The following is a 23659-nucleotide window of genomic DNA, read 5'->3' as shown; positions in this document are numbered from 1 at the left end:
GGGGTCAGTACGATTTTTAAAAAGAAATTAACATTTTATTCAGCAAGAATGCATTACATTGATTAAAAGCAACAGTAAAGACTTTTACTTTGTTACAAAACATTTCTATTTCAAATAAAAGCTGCTCTTTTGAACTTCATATTCATCAAAGAATCATGAAGAAATTTATAATTTTTCACACACAAAAAAGCAGGACAGCTGTTTTCAATGTTGATATTAGTGTGAAATGTTTCTTGAGCAGCAAATCAGCATATTAAAATGATTTCTGAAAGATCATGTGACACTGAAGACTGGAGTAATGATGCTGAAAATTCAGTTTATGTAAAAAACCAAAAAAAAAAAAAAAAACGAAAGAACGAAAATGGCTATATTTCACAACATTGCTGGTTTTACTATATTTTTGATCAAATAATGCAGCCTTAGTGAGCATAAAATACTATCAAAAACATTAAAAATCTTACTGACCACAAACTTTTGACTGGTAGTAGATGGACAAATGCCTAGTTCTGTCATGAAACTCTAGATGGCGCAGACTGAGGGGTCCTTAACGCAAATTGATGATATCTCAGCGTTAACTACTAGCACAAGCTGACTGGTTCATGTCACTTCTGCAGCCAATGAGCTTGCTGCTCACAACATTATATGGCTGGTTAGCATTCGCTAACAGTTTGCAGTGCGCTTCAGAGTTCCTCGAAACCCTTCACCTTCCCCAGCTCCACCTGTATAAATCTGCTATGGGTTATTGATATACAGTCAAACCAAAAATTATTCAGACATTTTTGATATATTTTTCCTAGTGGGTGCAGGACACTATAGTTCATTTATGTAAGTGAGGATAGCAAAATAAAGTAAACTGTGACATATTATACCCAAAAATAATTTACAGTGCACTACCAGTAAAATTGCTAAAAATTTGGAACCAAAAATTATTCAGACACTTTGACCTGACCATGTTTTGCTTAAGTGTTATCTTACATAATTAAGATTATTTTTTTCGGACACAGTTTAACTCTGAGATCTTGTCATATTTTATTACCATTTTTTTAAACTATAGTGAATAAACTGTATTAATGAATGAAATGTTTAACGTGTCTGAATGAATTTTGGTTTGACTGTATACTGTATGCTATATGTGCAGCAGCAGTATGTCTTACATATGCACAGCAGCATATCGGCATATTTATTGGCAGTAGCAAGTTCCTGTACTTGCTCTGCAGCAGCAATAATCTACAACAGCAATAATCAACAGCAGCAGCATTGTAGCAGATCTATTCCACCAAGACCAAATACATATCTATTACCATGCTAAAAAATCTTCAGAGAGTTGTAATGACAGAAATAAATGTAAGGAAGACTATTCACTATTTGATATATGACAACATTACTGTCAGTTTTGAATGCTGAACATTTAATTATCTTAGTCAAGAATCTAAGAATATCAAATGTTATATTTCATATATTAGATTTATAAAATTCAGCCATTTAAATCTAAATGACAGCGATGATATTGTAAGTTTTGCATATTAAATTGTGGTTTATCTTTTCTTATATTTTTTTACACAGTCAGGTCAAGTCACCTTTATTTATAGAGCTTTATACAGAAATAAAGCTTTATACACCTTTATTTATAGTACTTTATTCTGTTTCAAAGCAGTTTTACAGTCAGGGATAAACACACAAATAATGATTCAGTGACGCAAACAGAGTTTAATTTTGCTGTAAAGCAGTTCTAGAAAGAAAATAGTGTTATTGTTCAGCTGAGGTCAGTTCAGTGTTGATTCAGTTCCATTCAATAACAAGATCATTAAATATGAAATCAGTTCAAGTCAGCTATAAAGCAGCTCTGTAGAAAACAGTGAAGTCATTGTCCAGCTCAGTTCAGTTCTCATCCAATAGCACACAGCACACATAAGAATGAAATTATCTACAAAACAACATCTTAGAGGTTCAAGGGGAATTCATTGAAGAAAACTGGGAGAAGAAAGAGAATAAGAAAGTAGGAGGGATTTTAATACAGCACCGACTTGCGTACACTGTAATTTCACCTGAGGTCAAGTGGAACGCAAGTATTTGTTTTTCGCAAGACAGCAAAGAAAGCCACTACAAGACGGAACAAACATTCTAAAGATTCCACGTTCTAAAAATAAATAAATAAAAAAAATCCACGGTCAATCGCCCAGAGAGCTCTTTCTGCTTTCTGCATGCATAAGGGGCCTACTCATCAAATTCTGGTGGAAGTGTTCAGTGAGATGGAGCCCAATTCTGCCAAGGTACATCAGTATACTAGATCTGTCAGGAGGCTGCATGCAGCAGACTACTTGCATGACCTGCAGCTCACTCTATTGTCACATCCTGTATTGCCCTTCGGGTGAAGAACTCTGATTGGTCGAGGCGGGTATAGCCAGGCTGTCACATGCTCCTGTGTGGGGAGTGTGAATGGGCCTCGGGCTAGAAGAAGTGGTGCACGCAAACAGGTAGAACACAGACAACTCTGACCCGGGGGGAGGTCACATATACACGCGTTCACACATACATACATATGCACAACGGTACAGTGTAGAAAAAGACATGCAAGACAGAAAGTGAAACAGAGCATAGACTGATTTTAAGGCATAGTTCACCCAAAAAGAATCATTTGCTTACCCGTTATGGTGACAGTTTTGCATGGATATTCTAAATGTGTTGGATACACTTAGGTTTGAAATCAATTACAAGTTGTGTCTAACTTCAATGGTGTCAAAATGAGGTTTGTGTAGCTTATAGCGCTAACAAAGTGAAAATCATGCGTTTAACACCAAGGGAATGCATAAAATTATAAGTTGTCTACCACAAATACAATGAAAGTCACTTGGAATAAAGCCACATGCATACATGTACATGCCACTGACATTTCATTTTGGACATAAATTTGGTCAGATCCTTGCACAAATCATACTGCATGTCTTTAGCCTACACTTTACCTTTCAAAAGTTTGAGGTTGGTAAGATTTTGTAATGATTTTGGAAAGTCTCTTATGCTCACCAAGGGTGCAGTTTGAATGCAGTGCTTTAGTGTCAACAGCAAAAGTCAGAGTTATAAGCCAAAATACGCTATGTTCAAAAGTTTGGTGTCAGCACGATTTTTAAAAAGACATTTTAACATTTTATTCAGCAAGAATGCATTACTTTGATTAAAAGCAACAATAAAGACTTTTAGTTTGTTACAAAAGATTTGTATTTCAAATAAAAGCTGTTCTTTTGAACTTCATATTCATCAAAGAATCATGAAAAAAAATGTATCACGTTTTTCACAAAAAATAAAGCAGCACAGCTGTTTTCAACGTTGATATTAATGAGAAATGTTTCTTGAACAGCAAATCAGCATATTAGAATGATTTCTGAAGGATCATGTGACACTGAAGACTGGAGTAATGATGCTTAAATTCAGTTTATGTTTAAAAAAAAAAGAGAAAATGGCTATTTCACAATATTGCTGATTTTACTGTATTTTTGATCAAATAATGCAGCCTTAGTGAGTATAAAATACTATCAAAAACATTAAAAATCTTACTGACAACAAACTTTTGACTGGTAGTAGATGGACAAATGCCTAGTTCTGTCATGAGACTCTAGATGGCGCAGGCTGGGGGGTCCTTAACGCAAACTGATGATATCCCAGCGTTAACTACTGGCACAAGCCGATTGGTCCTCGCACAAATCATACTGCATGTCTTTAGCCTACACTTTACCGTTCAAAAGTATATAGTTGGTAAGATTTTGTAATGATTTTGGAAAGTCTCTTATGCTCACCAAGGCTTCATTTATTTGATCAAAAATACAGTAAATACAGTAATATTGTAAAATATTATTTTAATAAAATATATATATATATATATTTAAAAAAAAGAAGAACAATTATTACTTTTATTCTGTAAGGATGCATTAATATATATATATATATATATATATATATATATATATATATATATTAATGCATCCTTACAGAATAAAAGTAATAATTGTTCTTCTTTTTTTTCTACTACTAACCCCAAACTTTTGAATGGCAGTGTTTATGTTTAATGCTTTTACTTTTATGACTTTTTTTTTTTTTATTTGACAACCAATAAAAGAATTGACAATTTTACTAAAAAGAGTTTTCAGAATGTTCTTTAAAAATCATATTGTTTGACAATATTTAACAATATAACATGACAGTGAGTAAATGATTACAACAATTTCATTATTGGATGAACTCTCCCTTTAAATCCCACCATCTTAGAATAATTATGAGACCATTTCCATCCACCTTGATTGTGTAATAACAAAAACAAGAGCACATATATACGCACACAAAAATTGCAATTTCACATTTATAACTGCAACATAGAGTGGTGGATCACAAATACTACTGTCCATTTCTTTAGCACTATGGCCTTATTATCTCTCCCATTCTGCTAACATTTAATAAACCCTGAGGATGCAAGAGAGGGAAAAAGATCTGGCCTTGGTTAGTAGGAAAAGCTTTTGTTTTCTTAATCACATATCTCTCTGCTCTCTCTCTGCTCTCTCTCTGCTCTCTCTCTCTCTCTCTCTCTCTCTCTTATCAGGATGACAAGTGCCATACCATCCTGTGAGATGTGCCAAGACAGAATGAGCATCTGTCAAAACACGTCGGTCCCAGCGGACGCTTCGCTGATGGACGCAGACATGCAGGAGAGAGAAAGATAGACAAAAAGGCGGACAAGGGATGGCTGAAAAGAGTGGTGGATGATTTGGATGGGTGGGGTCTCGTACTCACCTGCTGCGCCCACCAGCATCCTTGAACCCCGTTTCACCTCCATCGCTGCGAGGGGTGGACGCAAAGGTCTTCCACACTTTCTCTCTTTCTCTCTCCATTTTGATTGTGCATGCTTACAAGCATACTAATGAACTCGACAATAGAGAATAGAGTGAGAACAAGAAGAGAAATGGAAATGAATGCTGTGGCTGAAAATACAATTAAGTAAAAACAACACATTTGGTTTCTCTTTGCAGTCCAATGCATCTACTCAGGAGTCGACACATTTGAATTGCAAAGGACTATTAAATATTGCTTGTGCAAATGCAACAGTAGGGCGAATTAATTCAGTTCCACAGCATGTTTTGCCCCCTTCATGCCAAACTTGAATCCATTTCAACAGGTTCAATCGCTCTTATTTCCAGACAAACCAGTTTTAATTTGTAGCAATATTACTGATTTTTACTGTATTTTCAATCAAATAAATGTCGCTTTGGTTTGCATAAGAGACTTTCCAAACAGACTTTCAAAAAACATTTCAAAATCTTACTGTTCCCAACTTTTTAACAGCGGTGCATATATTTGCTGAAAACTGTTATGCCTTGGCAGTGATGAGTAAAGATGAGGATCGATTGCAACAGTTTTAATTACATAAACCAGATGATACAAACAGTACAGGCAAACGCAACAGACAATAACCAAACAACTAACTAAAGAAACTGAAGAGAATAAATACACAAGGATATACATAATTGATTTAACTAAATGAGAACTTAGAAACTAAAGAAAACAGGAAACAAACACAGGAAAACTAGAACAGGGTCAGGAAAAAAATAGAACAAAATAAGAGTCAGAAATAAAATCAACCAGACTAGCCATGACAAAAACAAGTTTCAACATATTATGCAGTTTTGCTTCTATATAGTGTAAATGTTTCGATGTTTTTTACTGCAAAACACGACAAAATACTGATTAACATTGTATGATTTTTGCATTCACGTTAAATTTACGGTAAAAAAACAGGCAGCTGTGGTCGCCAGAAATCTACCGTAAAAAAATACGGTAGCAACATTTTAAGTTTTAGGAATGGGAATTTAACTTAAATTTACAGTAAAATACTGTATTTCATTAACTGATATAATTCTAATTTACCATCCTATTGAAGAACTAATATCTGTTTTGTACCTTTGTAATACAGTGACAACCACTAAACACAGTGATAATGAGAGTCACATGATGAATCAAAGTTCATCACAAGCAGCTTTTCAGCCAGCTAAGAAAGACAACACTAATATATGAAGGTGCACAGTGTCATTCATACAAACACTAAACACCATCATGGTAACTCACATGAAATTAAAAAATGCAATAAACATTCATTTAACAACATTAGATGTAACATAAAACCCTAATTTACATAACTGATTAGAAAAAAACCATAGACTGTAAAAAAAGATGTACAAAGCACCTTCACTCTTTTCCATTGTAGTAACTGAAGCTACCAGTGTGTCAATATGGCGCTGACATCTTGAGTCTCAAGTCTGCGCATAATGAACTTGGAGCCCGAATCTGCGCAGTAGTGAGCGCGAAGTGGAGCCGCGATATCAAGGTCCCACACTCCCGCAAAATCGGTTAATACTGCAGAACAACACATTATGTCGGTGTAAAATAAACAGTTCTGGAAATGTAGAAAATGTAGATACTGTCGGTTATGTCTCAAGTGGACGTAAACAGGTGGGTGAAAACCAGATATGTGTCAAGATATTACCTCCATGAATTCAGTCTTAAAGGGACAGTAGCCTAATTAAATATTTTTCTGTCATTAATGTTAATCAAATAACAAAATATGTTAAATAAACGTATAGTACATGGTAAAAAAAAAAAAAAAAAAACTATCTGAAAAACAAGTTTATTTAATTTGTATCTCTATTGTATTTGTCGTATTGTTTGTAAATGTCCTTTTTTATAGAAATTTATAATAATAATTATATATATATATATATATATATATATATATATATATATATAAAATCATGAAATATAATTTCTCATATTGCAAATAAAATGGTCATATTGCCCACCACTTGCTCACCCGTCCCATATTCCACCATGAGAAATCTAGTCACCCTATTCAGTGATGACTTCGCTCAGAGAAGCTGTAATCTCAGCTGTCAATCATGACGTCAAAACCCGCATATTTATAGCATCAAATAACTAACTTAAAACAAATTATTTAAAGAACTAACACTTTAACTAACATAAGCATGATAAAAACTGTCTAAAATGACAGAAACCATTTTCGGAAGAAAAAATATTTGACTATAATTTGACTATTTAGTTTGTCTCACGTTCATTACATTACATGGAGAGGGCGGTGTTTATGACCTATACTGCATCCAGCCACCTGGGGGCGATCGAGATGCTTTGGCTACACTTTTCAGGATTCGTAAGAAGAAACGTGAAGTGTCACCAGAGATCATATTATTATAGGGAGATAAGAGGGTCTGTATCTCTTACCATTGGAGAAAGCGTAACGGATAACTTAATCACATGCAGCACCTCTCAGCCTATCGTGTCGTCGTTCAAAACTCCTCCCTGCATACCGCTAATGCGTACCACCAGTTAGCATTAGCCGTTACGCTTTTTTGGCTAAAGGTTGCAGGCTTGCCTTCCAGTGGCTTTGGTTTCACCATAGAGTGTCACGCAGGGAATTATGGGAATGTCAATTTACATTTTTTTACTGTAAATGATACAAGTACTTGTTCTTTTTCACTTCCAAAAACTGTCAATTTAACAGTATTTTACTGTAATATTACATTAAATGTACGGTTAGATCTATTACAGTTATTCCCCGTATATAGTACGGAAACGTTCTGTTAATGAATTAACAGTTTTTTACCGTAGCATTTTTACAGTCTTTTACTGTTAAAATCACAATAATCTTTTTTTACAGTGTTGTATAAAATCAATAGCCCAGATAATTTTCTTTTCTTCTTAAAACAGCCGTGGATTACATGTTATCCAACATGAACCTTCCAAGTTTGTGATCTCACTTTACTTCCAGCCTCTATCAATATAAGTGACAAAAAAGCAAAACATTTGAAAAAAAATTTTCCTCTTTATATTTTTTTCCTCTTTGTATTTTTCCTTTTTGCACTTTGAATGACACTTAAAGGGGCAGGTTAGCAACAACATCAGCAGTTTAGTAAAGGTAAAGCTGCATGCTAGGATTTTCATAGTGTTTCCGCTGCATGTGCTGACTCTGTTCCTGATGGCCACAGGCAAATCAGGGTAAATGCACAGTGGGAGATCTCCTAAAAAGACAAAGTTACATTACTAATGCAAACACAAAGTAAAGCACACCACGCTGGAAGCGTTAATTACGCCCCCAGACACTCCGCAGCCTCGCTAACGTTCACAGCATCACCCAGATTTATGTGAGAACATGTCGTTTATTTGTAAAATGACCCTTTCAATCATTCATCCGTTCATTCATTTTTTGTTATTTACAGATTGAGGGATAAATGTGCCGCCATCTGGAAGCAACAGGCGTCCCCTGATGTCGTGCCCTTGACAAGATCATGGCAAGAAAGTCTATAATCTAAAGTTGAGCACGGCTTTTGCAACCCGCTGTTTACATTGGCGCTGATTGAGCCGATCGGAGCCGTCCCTGAGGCGGCGAGACTTATCATTCACCGCAGAGGACCCGAGAACTGACAGAAGTCGTTCCTTCCCCCCCCCCCCCAAGCAAATTACAGCCAGGTACACTAAATGTTCCCATCATCTCACACCTGCAATACAAAGACAAACAGGGGACTTTTTCTCTCTCTCTTGCTCTCTCTGCAGGTCTGCTAGATCCTGCTTCATTAGACGTGCAGCTGTTGAGTAGAAAGGCGGTAGAATGAGAGAGAACCCAGGAGAGGCTAGCAGACATGTGACAGATGAAGAGAGAGAGGGAGAAAGAGAGGGAGCGAGAGAAAAAGGGAGGGAGGAAAACTAACAATGGCCTGTCATTCTGAGCGGCTGCCAAGCGATGCCCATAATTGATTGCTCGTCCCATTTTCAAAAGCTTTCTAGACACGGACACACGCACACACACAGACTGTTTGAACATAGACTATGGTAATAGAGGATGAATCAGTGCAAATCACAGACTCACACACCGTGAATTTGTGAAATGGAATATTTAGGTTTATAAAGGACAGTTCTGACTCTACATTCTGATTGGATGAACCGTGTTTGAGGCCGTTATGATGCAGATAAATGCACACCTGTGACTTCATATTCTATATCAAAACACCAAGTTGCATAGTTAACAGCCTACTGTTATGAATAGTTTAATTTGATGTTAAAATGAAAATTCGGTCGTTACAAACTTTTATGACTTTTTTTTTTCGTTCTGTGGAACACAAAATAAGTTGTTTTGAACAACAACAACAATGTAAGTAAAGTGGGTCCAAAACCAATTTTTTGGCCATTTTACACAGAACACACTAGTTATTTTTTTATATAATGTAGGATGTAGAAAGTGGCCCACACAGCAAAAGCTAAAATAATTTATAATTTTTTAAAAGATAAAAATATATTATTTTTCCTTACGTAGCAGCCATGTCAGTCCAATCTTCACAACCAACATAAGAATATTTCACTGCTATAAAAAGAAGGCCCGGGAGTGCATGAGTTTAAAGGTAAATTATATATATATATATATATATATATATATAAATTGAATAACACAATTTTACCTATAATTTATTCTTAGTATATATAGCACACATCGAAAAAAGCATAATAAATGGGACTTTTATTATGTATTTTATTTATATTAAACGGTTAGTTCACCCAAAAATGAAAATTCTGTCATTAATTACTCACCCTCATATCGTTCCACACCCATAAGACCTTCGTTCATCTTCAGAACACAGATTAAGATTTTTTCATAAAATCCGATGGCTCAGTGAGGCTTCCATTGTTAGCAAGTCAATTAACACTTTCAATGCCCAGAAAGCTACTAAAGACGTATTTAAGAGAGAATTATCTTGTTCAAAACAAACAATTCTTTCATGAAGCTTCGAAGCTTTACAAATCTTTTGTTTCGAATCAGTGGTTCGGAGAGTGTATCAAACTGCCAAAGTCACGCCCCCCAGTGGTGAACCATTGAAATTTCGAAACACTTATGACGTAACGAAGCCTTGTTTACTGAAATCACGTGACTTTGGCAGTTTGATACGCGCTCTGTACCACTGATTTGAAACAAAAGATTTGTAAAGCTTCGAAGCTTCATGAAGCAGTGTTTTGAAATCGCGAACCAATAGATATTGAATAAAGTCGTTATTTTGTTTTTTTGGCACACAAAAAGTATTCTTGTCGCTTCATAACATTAAGGTTGAACCACTGTAGTCACATGAACTGTTTTAAATATGTCTTTAGTACCTTTCTGGGCATCTAAAAGTGTTAATTATCTTGCTGGCAATGCAGGCCTCACTGAGCCATTGGAATTTCATCAAAAATATCTTAATTTGTGTTCCAAAGATGAACGAAGGTCTTACAGGTTTGGAACGACATGAGGGTGAGTAATTATTTACACATTTTTGGGTGAACTAACCCCTTTAAAGTCTCAATGTAACAAAAGGAGTGGATTAGCAAAACAAAATAACAAATGTAGGGCGGGTCTTGGTTCAATACGTCAGTCAATGATTGGATGGAAGCAGAGCTGAATGTGAGCTTGCAGTTGATTGTAAAAAGAGGCAGTTTTTTTGTGGATGAAATGATTGGAAAAGTCAGGCATATGTCATCAGAGGGAAGTCTTTTGATTCAATGGAAGATCGTGTTATGACATTTTGATTAAAAATTTCAATGTCCAAAAATAAAAGAAAATAAAAAACATGCATGGATGATTCATTCACGACAAGATCAATAACATGCATTCAGGATACACGACAATGACGTACTAAAAATGGAAAAGTTTTTCCTTTGCGTTTTTCATGTACAGACAACAACATTGTCAAAACAATCCCCATTCACACGGATCTGCGAAAACGACTAAACGCTGTATTCTGCTGCCAGGCCAGTAGTTGGAGATATCACTTTGTAAAGAAACTCTATAGACTGAACACGTAATACGCATGCGCATGACGTCATCATTTTTACAAATTCACATTTTTGTTGTTTACATGGAGACAATAACGGTATTATTTTCAAAAACTTGCACTTTGAAACACGTTTCGAAAAGTTTCATTTTCAGGCCCCCAAAACATTGTTGTCATGTAAACAGCCCCTTAGAAAATAAATGAAATAGACTGAAGTTCCATTTCATGCTGCGATCATTAGAATTTTTTATTGAACATTTAATCAAAATTTGTAATAAGTTTATTGAACATTGGTGTCTTTTTTTTTGCTAATGCTACGGTATCAACAGGTCCATAAAATCCATAAAAAGTATGGATTTCTCAAACAGTACCTCAAACGCTCTCAGCCCAGTACGTCATAAACTGACACTCGTGTTTAGTGAAAAGAGAAGACATGAAGATGTTTGGTTGTGAGAGGTCAGCAAGCAGCCCAGTGCCTGTTTGTTAGCGTGTAGGCTAGTTTGTGCTCTGTTGGATGACTTAGCCTGCAGCTCTCTAAAGGGACGTCGAAATCTCCCAACCATATACCTGCTTTAATGCTGTCTGACATGCCTGGGCCTCAAAGAACGAGCCTGCAGCTCAGGTAAGTCTCTGTTAGCCATCCGTATGCACGCACACAAACACACACACACCGGGGAACGCATGCCAACGTACACGCACACACGCTTGTTTCCTCCCTCTCTTTCTCGCTCCGTCTCTCTCCTCTGGCTTTCCCTGTAGCTCTCTGGCAGTTTTGCGTCAGTGCTGGAACCGCAGGGACGGTTGACATTTCAGTCTGGCTATGTTTCTAGTCCCTGTGATCAGAGCCATGCTGCCTCTACGAACTTAAAGGTCACAGTTGTTGTTTGTCAAAATTTCTAGAAAAAATAAAAAGGTAGAGCGTGTGTGCTGGCAAACAGTGCATCACATTCTCTTTACTGTTAGCTGATCTTAATGCACAATATGATTTGCTTCCAAAATAATTATACCCTAGTACATAAAAGCGGGCCAAACAGAGCTTCCCACATCGTAATGAGATTGAAACTGCAATGTTAAACACAGTTGTGTGAAAAAACATTGCCTTCAGCTTTTAATTTGAACATTTTCTCTCTATGAAATATTATGTACACATTGTTTAAAAGTATTTTACTCTGTGCCTTGTAGGTTATGGTCTTTTAATCAGCTATGAAACTCTTTTAGTTACATAACAGTTTTATCAGTTCTCTCTTTTTCTTCTGTTGAAAAGTTTTAAATTCTTAAAAAAAAAAAAACCTAAATAATAGATTATCTGTATCACTTGCATTTCCAGGCATCATTAAGAATCTTATTACAGATGTAATGTTTTGCACTGCACAAATAAAGATATGGCAGCACATATGGCAGATATACTTGTAAAACTTGTTAATCGTTTACTGTGGTTCATCCAGAACTGTAGTTGATATACCTCAGATGATTTTATAGACAATTTTTTGATGTTCATCTGTTCTGAGTGTCACAATCTGAGTGTGGTTTATTCAAAGGGCCACCGATCCCCAGACGTTGCAATTTGCCACATATATATGTACTGAGATATATCATGTTGTAGGGTTTTTTGTGTTGATTTTTTTACTGTTTGCTATTTTCTGTTATTAATTATTTGCTCCCTAATTTTCTAATGTTAATATAAGTTAAAGGGTTAGTTCACCCAAAAGTGAAATTTCTGTCATTAATTACTCACCCTCATGTCGTTTCACACCCGTAAGACCTTCGTTCATCTTCAGAACACAAATTAAGATATTTTTGATGAAATCCGAGAGGTATATGACTCGTTCATACAGCAATTTAACCGACACTTTCAAGGTCCAGAAAGGTAGTGGTTCAACCTTAATTTTATGAAGCGACGAGAATACTTTTTGTGGGCAAAAACAAAACAAAAATATTCAACAGTCTTCTCTTCCCTGTCATTATCCTTATGTAGTTGCCATTTTAAACAATGTCTTTAGTACCTTTCTGGACCTTGAAAGTGTCAGTTAAATTGCTCTCTAATGTCTATACCTCTCGGATTTCATCAAAAATATCTTAATTTGTGTTCCGAAGATGAACAAAGGTCTTACGGGTGTGGAACGACATGAGGGTGAGTACTTGATGACAGAATTTTCATTTTTGGGTGAACTAACCCTTTAAAGGCACAATATGTAATTTTTCGCCGATAGAGGTCGCTTATTTGAAACAAAGGCGTAGCTTGATGATACCTTGATTTTGTGGAATCATGGCAGGTGTTGTCTTCACGTCTACAGCCGGTGGAAAAGAATCCGATGAAACTCGGGCAGAAATCATATTCATGGATGAGCTAATGTATTAAAGATTTATTAACATTACTGTAGTATGAAGCAGGGTGTGGCTGAAAGCCATTGGAGCGGAATGAGGCCGCTGGAGCGATTGCTAAATGAGAGATGAGCGCGACACACGGCTCGAGAGCAGTGGAGCTTTTATTATGCCGCAGTCGACCACTTCTGCTTCTTCCGGTCAAGCGTATGTGGGGTAATGCAGCCCTGTTTTATCATATTAGATACATTTGTGTGTTGAAAGTTGTTATAATGCTACTTTTGTGCATTCGCTCAGCGGCTACTATGAGACACTTGTTGCACACTGCAGTAAGCTAGATCGATATTAGGCATGGTACTTGCGGTAAATCAAGAAAACTAGATTTAAACAGTAAGACTTACTGTGTTGAGCTATATAACAATACTTAGTTTTCTGTCGATGAGTGTATCGAAACAGTTGCTCACCTGACTAATAAAACACATAATATATTAAAGCGTCTTTGGTGTTTCCATGGTTTCTACAAAATAAAACCAGAAATCGAGGGTAACACGGGTATGTTGTCATTGATAGGCGACACACGGACACCGTCCGTGTCCTGGTTAAAATTGCTTATTTCTCTGGATTTAAATATTCTTGGAAACATTTGGGATAATGTAAGTAGCCTACACAAGTCAACAAAATATATAACATTGTTCTAGTGGTTTTTGGATATTTTAATCTAAAATCTACATATTGTGCCTTTAAAAGTCTTGGTAAGGACTTGATCTTGACATAATTATTTTTTTATACTGTACAAACTGTATATTCTATCCCTCTCCCAACTCTAACCCTACCCCTAAACACAACCCTCAGAGAAAACTTTCTGCAATTTTACATTTTCAAGCTGTTTTCCTCAAGGGGACCAAAAGAAGTCCCCACAAGGTGAAAAATTTCTGGTATTACTATCTTTTGTGTTTGGTCCCCATAACGTAGGGACCACACACACACCTCTCTTGCTGTAACAGACATTATATATACAAAGGAAGCAAACTGACCACAGCAATGGCAAAGTACTTTAGAGCATTGGGCTGAACCATACTAATGTATTGCTTTTGGGAACCATGTTCGAGATTCAGCCTGTCAAACAGGTGTTCCATGCAACTCTCTTTCCCAAAGGACTGATTATGTATCAGCAACAGATATCAAACCTATGAGTCCTGGGTGTACGATAGAGGGGCGGTGTGTACTGGTGAAGGGTCCATGCTTGTTTCATGCACATGCACAGATTATCCCATCCTGTTCAGGGCCACACTCAATGAGTGGAAGTAGAGAAATCGAGGCGGATGATATACGACACGTCATATTTTTAGCGGAGGAGAAGGACAGAGTGAACCTCCAGGGAGTGCTTGATGATCTCGTCCTGAAGACTGTGGCCCATTCGCTCGCTTTCCCTCTCTTTCACATCGTAGCTTCATGCATCTGCTCTCTGCAAGAATAATGAGTGAAGAGAGGAAAAGAATACCATGTTGGAAAGAGGACTGTGTGTGTGTTCCTCTGACAAACTGTTGTCCGTAAACAACCTCAAAGATAAACGTCTTCCATCTCATCTCCAAACACTTGCACACAAAGAATTTCCCTGCCTGCTTGTTTGAAGAGAGCACTGCTTCATCCCCAAGTCTTCCAGCGGGACCTACTGGGGTGAGTTGGAGGCAACAGAAAAGGCTTTGAAAACATTCCAGAAAAATCATCCCAGACCTGCAAGCAGAGCTTAAGAGGACACACACAGAAATGTCTCAAAGCTTTGTGGATGATGTGCAGTTTATATTCCTTTTTTGACTAGAAATCAATGTTTGAAGTGAGAGTTTGAAACTCGTCTGAATAATGCCACTGTAAATGTGCATAGTGGACTGATTAAATGTTTAATTTTGCTCAAAATATGTTAAAGGAAGTCGTGAACGTGCCTCAGAGGTTTTATGACTGATGATATCAAAAGAATATTGAACAAATAACGATGAATTATAAATGAAGTCACACTGCCTCCGACCTGTCCTACACCACTCCATAAGACCCAAGTCTCAGCCTCAGATAAAGGCAAAACAATATCGTTATAAGGTGACTTTGCTTTAATGTTGGAGAAAGCCAACAGCACAGCTCCTCGTTAACAAGATAATTAAATGGCGCAAAGTCGTTAATTCCCTCTGTATAACCAATCATTGTCAGGGCTGACCATATAAGCCAATCAGCTTTCAGTATCACGGCGTCGTCAGGTCAGACCTCTACCTCTCTTGTTGTTACAACGGAAACTTTTGAGTTTAGCCAAAATTATCGAGGAAAAAAAGTGAAACCGAACGACAGGGACATATATACATTTTCCACAATGGATTATGAAGTTCATCTTCGAATAGGTGAGTAGATACTGGATAAAATGGAGCTTTCCATTCGTGTATAAATGCGTATTATTATCATATTCTGTATATGACGCTGCGTGATTTGTTCCGTTGATTTGTGTTTGAAGAGACATTAATAACATTTGCGTCATTATTTATCAGGACTATGTTGGAATGTCAGTAGGGATATTATATGTGTATGTTAGCATAATTATTCAACTGTTTAAAAAAAAAAACCTTTATTTGTCAAAAGCTGTTACAGTCAAGTTTTTTGATTGAATTTGAATTTGTATTTGAGTGTAAAAATAGCTGAGCCAATCCAGTTTGTCAACGTCTGTCAAAAGTCTATTTCTGCAAGACTAACTAGCCCCTATATTAATATAAAATAATAAATCAAATATATTCTGCAAAAAAGAAGCCCAACAAGTTAGGTCTGAGTCAAATGAAGAAAATTTCTTTCTCTTATGCTTTCCTCACTATACACCTTTTCCAGTGCATAGGCAAACACAAACGCTCAAATTGCTGTGCTAACCATTATTATTACGGCATAAAGAATGGCTGTCGTTTTTTATGGGGGCCTGAGACTTACATTTGTTTGAACATTTATTAATGAATTCGTTTTTGCAACATCATTCAATGATTAATGTACCAACCACGGTCCCATATGGTACAGGAAAGTTAAATATTACATTTCACCCTCTGTGCAAAACATTCAGTAGCTAACAAATTCTAGAATGTACAGCCAAATTGCATTCCTTGTGTGGAGGAGAAATATTAAAGATTCATATTTGCATTTTTGGCTGAAAAGACTCAACTTTTGAACAAAAGTTTCACTCTCCCTGGGTATCTCTAATCTGTGTTACAATGCAGCCAGAAATCTCTGAGTTTACAATCTGTCCAGAAAAATAAAGAGCGATAAAGCCTGGGGCAGGCCATCCGTGTTTATAACTGCATGTATTTCCTCATTTTATTAGCAGAGATAATCTAATCCATATGACACAGAAATGCCCAGATAGGCCATTTGGGTTTTTTTTTTTTTTTTTTTCTTTCTTTTAACACATTTATATTCTTTATTTGGTCGCCTAATTACAATATTGACAAAAAAGAAATGGTTCTGCTGTTTGTTCAGGTCAGTTTTTCATGTGTAACTTTTTTGAATATATTGAAAAATCTATTTATGTAGAACATTTTATATTTTAATTTTAGCAGCTCATTTAACACACATAACCCATATATTTGAGTCAGAACTTAGTGACAGCTCGTAGCTACTTAATCTGTGCGTCTATGTATATACAAGTCACGCTCTTATCTCATTGGTTATTTTGAATCCAAATTTAGTTCATGCCGACACATGCATAAATCCCAGAACCTTACATTTTGTGACATTTATTTGGGAGGCGAATATAAATCCTTTTTAATCCAATGCATTTAGGGGGATTGAGTAAGAATGTATTGTGCCTCGCTGGTGTTGGTGAATCAGCCAGGGTGAGGTGAGGTGTACCACTGCTCTGGGTTTATTGAGAGCTTGTTATCTATTGGCTCTGAGTGGTTTGTTTCCCAGCAGCATACTTTCACCGGGGTGTATTCTTCAGTTCGTGTGCGGTATGATACCTGGTGACTGTGTGTGCGTGTGTATGTGTGTCTATATTTACTGTTCACCAGATGAGCTCTGATCAGGAGATGGACCATAGAATTGAGGTGGGAGGTTTGTGTGTGTGTGTGTGTGTGTGTGTGTGTGTGTGTGTGTGTGTGGCTTATTGGGAATTTGAAGTGTGATTGACAGGGGAGAAGTCTATTAGCTGAGATTGTTAACTCCAGGGCACAGTAGAGGCTGTTATCGGCTGCAGACAGCCGTGAAAGGGCCCGGCTGATTCACAGGAAAGCCATTGTGCATTTCAAAGGTGTTGTCTGAGTGATTCGGGTCTGGGCTGACACCAAAGAGAGGCAGAGAGAGAGCAAAAACACAGGAGAGAATGTGCTGAAATCCACAATGATCAATGGACGTTTAGACATCCCCATATACCCCCTCTCCCTCCTGCCCGCCGTCTCTCCGAGGAACTCGTGTGACAGTCGTGGATAGAAAGGCTAGAGTGAAAGGAGAGCTAAATGTTTAAAGTTAAACTGGAGTGATTGAGGCGGTTTGTCTGGCTGCCTGCTCGCATTGGTGTGTGGGCTGTGATTGGCATTACATTGGAGTCATCCTTCTCTAGGATGGCCGCTTGTGTCTGACTGCTGCTCGCGGCAGTTTGTCCATTAGGTGTAGAAAGAATTGAAGTGCATCACACCTTAATGTAACTTGACTGTGGGATATATATTTGTTGTGAATTTGTGTGTATTAGGTGCATTGGTGGCAGACTTCAAAGTCTCCTCTTTTCTTTGGTAATGATATCATCATGAACAAATTGTTCTTTTGAGCGTGATCTTATTTAATCTAGTTTGCAAAAAATTGGTCTGAAAGATTTGTTCACAAATCAGACTGAATAAGTTTGAGTGCTTGTTAAAGGGATAATTCACCCAAAAATGAAAATTCTGTCATTTACTCACCCTCAAGTTGTTCCAAACCTGTATGAATTTCTTTCTTTTGTTGAACACAAAAGAAGATATGTTGACTGTCGGTAACCAAACAGTTGATGACCATTGACTTCATAGTATGGGAAAAAAAAATAATATGGAAGTTAATGGGGCCCATCAACTGTTTGGTTATCGATATTCTTTAAAATATCTTCTTTTGTGTTCAGCAGAAGAAAGAAATTCATACAGTTTTGGAATAACTTGAGGGTGAGTAAATGATAGCAATTTTCATTTTTGGGTTAACTATTCCTTTAAGGCCTGTTCACACCAAGAATGATAACTATAACGATAACTAAAATGCTTCCCAAAAGATTTTGTGAGACTGTTGTAGGTGGAACATGGTCCCCCAAAAGAATAGTTTGCATTGTGAGAGAAAAAATAAGCCCATAGAAACATAATTGAACAGAATAAAAAAAATGTATTTTCATTTACCTTTTCCTGGAATTTTAAAGGATTCGTTTGGGGATTATTTGCTTTAACTCTGTAAAACTAATTTTTACATTCAGGAGTAATGCAATAGTGGCCTACCTATTTTCTTCTGATGCCATGTGGCCAGTTTCCATCTTTCACTGTCTCTGTCTACATTTCACTCTCTGTCTTTAACTCTCTATCGTTGTATCTGTTGAACCTTGTGACGTCACAGGTTGTAGTACTGCAAAATGAATGAACGAATAAATGAATGTGTGAATGAGGAATTAATATATAGTGCTTTAGGGGCCGTTCACTCAGAATGCGTTTTTCCAATCTACTGCACTTTTCCCTTGTTTTTCAATGTACACACATGCTAGATGGATGTCTTTAACCGTTGCGCGTGGGTCTCGCATCTTTTGCAGCGTCTTGTGCATGGCACAGCGTTCTAAAAACACTGCGCTCAAGTTAAAAGAAGTTCAGACAGGACCACTTAAATTACTTGAGTTTATTATTGAAACACAATTTATCTTTGGTGGTATGGTTCCTTATGGGCGTTCTTGCTCCAAAATTAATTGAACATACAAGAGCTTTAACATTAACCCCCCGGAACCATCAGCTTGGAAATACATAGACAATTAAGACACTTAGTAATGTCTTTAAAAGCGAACAGTGGTAATCGTGTAGATATGACAGTGGGACGTCTATACTGTAGCTTGGTTATGAGGATGAGTGTCTCTCAGCAGTGAGGTCCATGCCAGCCGGGACTCGAAAGCCTTAGTGATCTGAAACAAAAGAAGACGACAACCAGAAGGTGCACAGTAATATGCTCATGCTTATAATGGGGAGGGAGGGTTGCGAGCAGTTTGAGCATACTTACCGAGCAGTAATGCCACGTATATATATCCTGTGTCTAATAGGAGAATGGTAGTGATTGAAGCGATTTGCTAGGTTGCAGCACTATGCCTACGTGGCCTGACTGAACTAACGCTGCGCTCGATTTTAACTTTAAAAAAACGCATCTCTAGACCTTGCCCTTTTTTTTTTTTTTCTATCTGAAACTCGCCTCTCTGTGTGCGTGCTTTGAGTGTGTGCAGATCTGCGCACAGACAACGGCACGCGAGTACCGAATTGAGTTCTTTTTTGTCTCTTCTTTTGCTAGAATGGTTTAAAATCACTTGAATGTGTAAATTGGCAAGATAAAACACATGCAAATGATAATCTTTCACTCTATGATGGTTAAATTTTGCAACTAAATCACAAGTCACATCCGTGCCAAACTGTGAGGTCAACTATCATCCGTTTAACCCCTAATATCTATAAATATGCTACATTTATATTATAGAGTCAACACTGACAGGATAATCAGGCACTCACACCTCCTATCATTTAAGTTTTCATCTACTTTTTGCTGTCAAGGACAGAACTATCCGACAGTGTTACATTAAAATAATAAATGAGTGTTTTACGCACTACTTGGTGTCAGATTTTGTCATATTTATTCTGTTTTATTTTTGTACTGTTGATTATTGTCTCATCCAAATGTTTCTGGCTCTCTCGCCTCCTCTGATAAATCAGCCCTGGATCATTCCTGAACTTCTTCTGACCCTGAGAGATGCAAACGCAGGGGTTTCTAGATGACAAAGAGGAAGAAAGGACAATGTAGATAGATCTCCTGGACTGGTGATCAAGTGAGAAACAGCTGGGGGTTTTTGTCCTTATGTTCTTACTTATGCGCATTGTTACTCGGCGTTTCCTTTGCTACACTGTTTGAATCTACAGTGATATGGCAAAAGAAATAATAATTCATCCGAGTTGTGAGTTTGCAATCTAATTCGAATGTGATGGGATAAGAATCAAATCAGCAAATCATTGGTAAGAAAATATGTTTTCTCTTTATGTGTCTTCGAAGTCTGCACAGAAAACAAACACAAATACAGAGTGGCAAAAGTAGTCAGATTCACAAACAAATTTCCTCTTATGAGCCAGATCTCTTGATGAATTGTTCAAAAAGACTAATGGGAAAATGGTTTCCATCTCAGGAACCTTTTACACAACACTTTTTCAACTAAAAAAGTTTTGGGGGCCTGGAAATGCAAACATTTGAAAACTGGTTTCAAAGTGCAAGTTTTTGAAAACAAAACCGTTATCCTCACCGTGTAGACTACAAAAAGGATCATTTGTGAAAACAGTGATGTCATGCGTATTGCGGTGATGTCATTTGCTATTTAAACAACGTGGCTGAAACTAGCAAAAAAACACTTGTCGCGCCTGGTGCCGCATTGCACCGCGTGTATGATAGGGCCCAAGGTTAGCTATCTGAACAAGCCACACCATGTTTCCTGAACACAAACACTTTCCTCTCTTTGCTATCCTGTTTGCAGCTGAAACAATTCTGCTATCAAGCTTAAGTTAGGGTGTAACTAGTAAATCAATCTTAGTTATACTGACTCTAGGCTTGTCTGAATGTTGCGATAATTACTATATCGGCTTGTCATGCGATATATGGACATGACCTTGATCATTTTTGGTGACGTGATATTTGGCCTGTTATATTTACATAAAAATGAGGTGAAAGTGGGGCTCAGGCAGCTCCTCCATGCACAATGGACACCATCAGGAGAAGAAAAGGCATTATAGTGTTTTCCTGACAACTACAGGAAGTCCAAATGGACCCGGTTTCAAAGTCTCAATCCACTGTTCCGGTGCAAATATAAATGTTACCGATTAGCATTAGGGCCATTCACAGAGAATGCGTTTTCTGGGCCAAACACGCTTGCATAACGATCTGAAATGATTTGGATTCGTTCGGACCGCTCTGTCACTGAATTATCTGTAGTTGTTTCTTGGTCAGTAACAACAAATACAGAACAAATTGCTGTGTTTTCCTGTGTTTCACTAGTTTACTTTGAACTACGCAGCACGGCCCAGTGGATAACGGAACGAAAGCTTAAAGGAGCTGCGCGTTTATTCCCGGTCACCATTATTAAACAGCGTTGCAACATCAAGTGAGATTTGCGTTTCAAATCGACACACACCTCTCGGTTACAAACTACAAATCACTCGATGATTAAACTAGTTTTAAATCGGATGAAACAACCAACATTCCCAACAAGACTGAGGAAAACATGAGAAATGTGCCATGAATGAAGATAGAAGACTTTTAAATCCCAAAATCACCACCCTTACAAAAATTTACCATGAATGAACTTTGTTTGTGAAAATGTGGAATATTTATATTGAAAACTATGTTATAGCCAATTATATTGCAATATTTATTAGGTGGGTAGGGGAATATATAATTTGTGTCTTTGTTAAGGTGTAGTTTGTACCTGTGTTTAGCCGTTTTTTTTTTTTATAGGCCTATATAACATATTATAATATAATATCATTTGACAATGGTCCATGTATGGTTTTACCTGTGGTTACCAAGTCTCAATATGAGAATATTTTCATTTAAGCCTAATAATTAATAAAATAATTTTACCAATAAGTCACATCTGTTGCAGTGTCTCATACATGTAGTGTGTGTACACATAGGCACAAAAAAATGTAATTTAAACATTTTTTTTCCCCCCATTAAAAAAATGAATGAATACTTTTTTTTTTTTTTTCTTCATCAATTACAAACAAAACCATTATGCACATCCAAAGGTAAGAATGAAAAATTGACATTTCAGATTTGTTGATTAATAGGGTGGATTCTAGTTTTGTTGTGTCATGTTTCATGTTTGTAGTTTTAAAACAAATTTTGGTCAGATTTTGTCACATCCTTTTGCATCACCTTTTTATAACTGGAGCGTTCTAGTTCTAGTTTTTTGCGAGTGTTGTATCACTCATATTTGAAGTGTAGATGGCTTAATTTATTATAATGGAACCATTGTAGGTTGTTGTCACATTGTGTTGCTCACTTGCAGTGTACACCAATTGATCATAATGGGTCTGTTCTAGTGCTTGCTTGCAGTGTAGACATGTCAAAGTTCAATCTAATTTCGTTGCATCATGTCTCATCGCTTGTAATGGGAACTAAAGTTCACTGAATATCTCTTGTTTTTGTTTGTTGTCATGTTCCTTGCTTGCTTGCACAGAATTCAGTCTAATTTTGCCACATCATACCATTTATAATGGTGTGTGTTTGTCATGGCGAATTGCTCACTTGCAGTATAGAAAACTTTGATTTATAATGAGAACATTTTTTTGGTTTTGTCATGTAATAATGGTTGTAATGTGAGCATTCTACTTTGGCTGCAGATGTTGCATACTTGCAAAGCATAACTAGTACACTTGGTGTATTTTTGATCATACGGAGTGTCGCTTTAGAGCAAGAGAGAACATGCTTTACCATTTGAAATCTTTCTCTTTTTTTGTTCTCGTTTCAAAAAGCATTCAGCGACATGCACAGCGCTTCAAAAATCATTTCCGCGACACAGCAGAGGGATTGAGAGAGACATGCCACTATTTTTCCATGCTCTCCCTGCAGCACAGAGCATACTGTTCTCTAATCAGCTGCTCTCCCTGTGAGTTCGCCTCCACTGATGGCAGAATTGGCTCTCTGGAAGCGAACACTGCCTGCATTTTGTTGACTCTCAGCGGTGGAAAAAGCTTCATAAATTGAGATGCGTTCTCTCCCTCTCCCTCTCTTTGCCTCCTCCCCAAACACATAATCGCTGTAAACAAGCGCGCTGAGAGTGAGTGCATGTGTGATTTGGATGTTGTCATGGTTTATTTTCCCCGGTTAGAGACGCTGCCAGCATCATCGTCATCCTCCCTCGTTCTCTTCCTCTCCCCACACAACCGTCGTGGCAGCAATTTCTCCCGCTGTCACAGCGCAGAGGCGGCACCTCTCTCCCTCTCGCTGGCTGTCCGCCCGGTAATTTCTTTTCATGCAAGCTGCAAATGTTTCTGTTGCTCTGACAGTGGGTAGACAGTAGATTAAGAGAAAGGAATTGCAGAGTGTGGAGGATACAGCAGCCCATCCACCTTCAACAGGAACAGACTGACTGCACGCACAAGCGCAGATAAGACATCGGGCTGACTGGAGAGCACCGGGCCACTGATCGCTGTGTGATTTCACCCTGCGAGTGCAACGGATGCTATCCCACAATCATAAAGCGAACTGAAAAACTGAATGCTTTTATTAGACTCAAT

The 23659-nt window shown here is 37.3% G+C and overlaps 1 long non-coding RNA gene across 1 annotated transcript in view; it reads left to right on the top strand.

Annotated features, from left to right (window-relative positions):
- LOC127503823 (uncharacterized) overlaps positions 1–5085 on the top strand; it is a 57558-nt gene extending 52473 nt beyond the window's left edge. Inside the window, exon 3 of the long non-coding RNA XR_007927226.1 lies at positions 4586–5085. This is a non-coding gene — a long non-coding RNA (uncharacterized LOC127503823). The remainder of the gene's footprint in view (positions 1–4585) is intronic.
- Positions 5086–23659: the final 18574 nt, after the last annotated feature.

The sequence above is a fragment of the Ctenopharyngodon idella genome, chromosome 21, assembly GCF_019924925.1.
Source record: "Ctenopharyngodon idella isolate HZGC_01 chromosome 21, HZGC01, whole genome shotgun sequence".
Classification (NCBI taxonomy): domain Eukaryota; kingdom Metazoa; phylum Chordata; class Actinopteri; order Cypriniformes; family Xenocyprididae; genus Ctenopharyngodon; species Ctenopharyngodon idella.
This window is presented reverse-complemented; position numbering and strand designations above follow the sequence as displayed.